Below are 1,268 nucleotides of genomic sequence, written 5' to 3'. Positions count from 1 at the left end.
GCTGGAGCATTCTCATTGATTGAGATTCTTTTCTCCATATTTCTTCCACTGTTTTCCTGCAAAAAAAATCAAAATAAATTAAGATGCAACCAAAATATCATTTCTGACAATTAAATCAAATCCAATCAAATTCTATTTAAATAAATACTTGAAAATAAAATGTAAGCTTTCAATTGATGCATGGGATGGTTTGATTGGCCAAAGATATTATTAACCAATGGATCTACAATTAGAAGAGGTTTGGACAAATGAAAATGAAGAAAATAACTCAGAAAATTGATTTTGTTTTCAAAATTCGGAGCTTGATCTTCTGCCTGATTTTTGACCCAATAAATGATTAAATCTGTTAGTGAAACCTCCTCAAAAATTCTCTCCTTGATTTTCTCTTTCCAATGAGCCGTCCTGGGCCTCATTTGGCCAACTATAACTCAATCTATGAGCCTCCAAAGTTGATGGATGAAATCTGACATGAATCTGGAAATTCTGTTGCTAGGCTACAAATATTGTAATTAAAAACTAATCCTAAATTAGTCTCTAATTAATTCTAATTTAATTGCTAATTATAAACTAAACTAGTTATTAATAAACTATTTATTAATTAATATATAACTAACTATTATAATTAACTAATTACAAACTATATAATATTAATCTAAATAATAATTATAATTTTATTTATTTAAATTAATTATATTACATATATTAATTAATTTAAAATTAATTACTTAAACTAATATAAAAAAATAAATAAATATAAACTACCCCCACTTATTCGTTCCATTCCTTTCTTTATTCACTCACTCATCGTAAGAGTGAGTTGAAACTTTAAAACAAAGTTTATAAAAGAACTTTGTTTAAATGACTTAAGCCATTCGGCGATCGGGGACATGAGTGTATCGGCAATCGAGGACATGAGGGTATCAGCCATCGGCATTTTAAAATGTGTCAAGTCAAAACTCCCAATGCGATCTTCTGATTGCGAAATAAGTTTTATATATATATTTTTTATATATTAAATTTTAATTTAATTAAAATTAATTATATATTAATTTAATTTAATTTAATTAAGATTTAATATTATTTTTTATTTTGGTTTTATTTTAATGAATTTTAGTTAAGTTGTGAAATTATTAAAACTACAGCCACTTGAAAAAAAAAAGAATAAAAATAAACTACAGCCACTTGAATGTTATGGGTTTTTAAGATTAGTAATTGATTTGGAAATTGGAGTATATTTCTTAAACCCGATACTTGATGATTTGGCTGCA

This window comes from Pinus tabuliformis, chromosome 5_2 (assembly GCF_031772625.1).
Source record: "Pinus tabuliformis cultivar Carrire ecotype Pingquan chromosome 5_2, CPIR1, whole genome shotgun sequence".
Lineage (NCBI taxonomy): Eukaryota > Viridiplantae > Streptophyta > Pinopsida > Pinales > Pinaceae > Pinus > Pinus tabuliformis.
Note: the sequence above shows the minus strand (reverse complement) of the source record.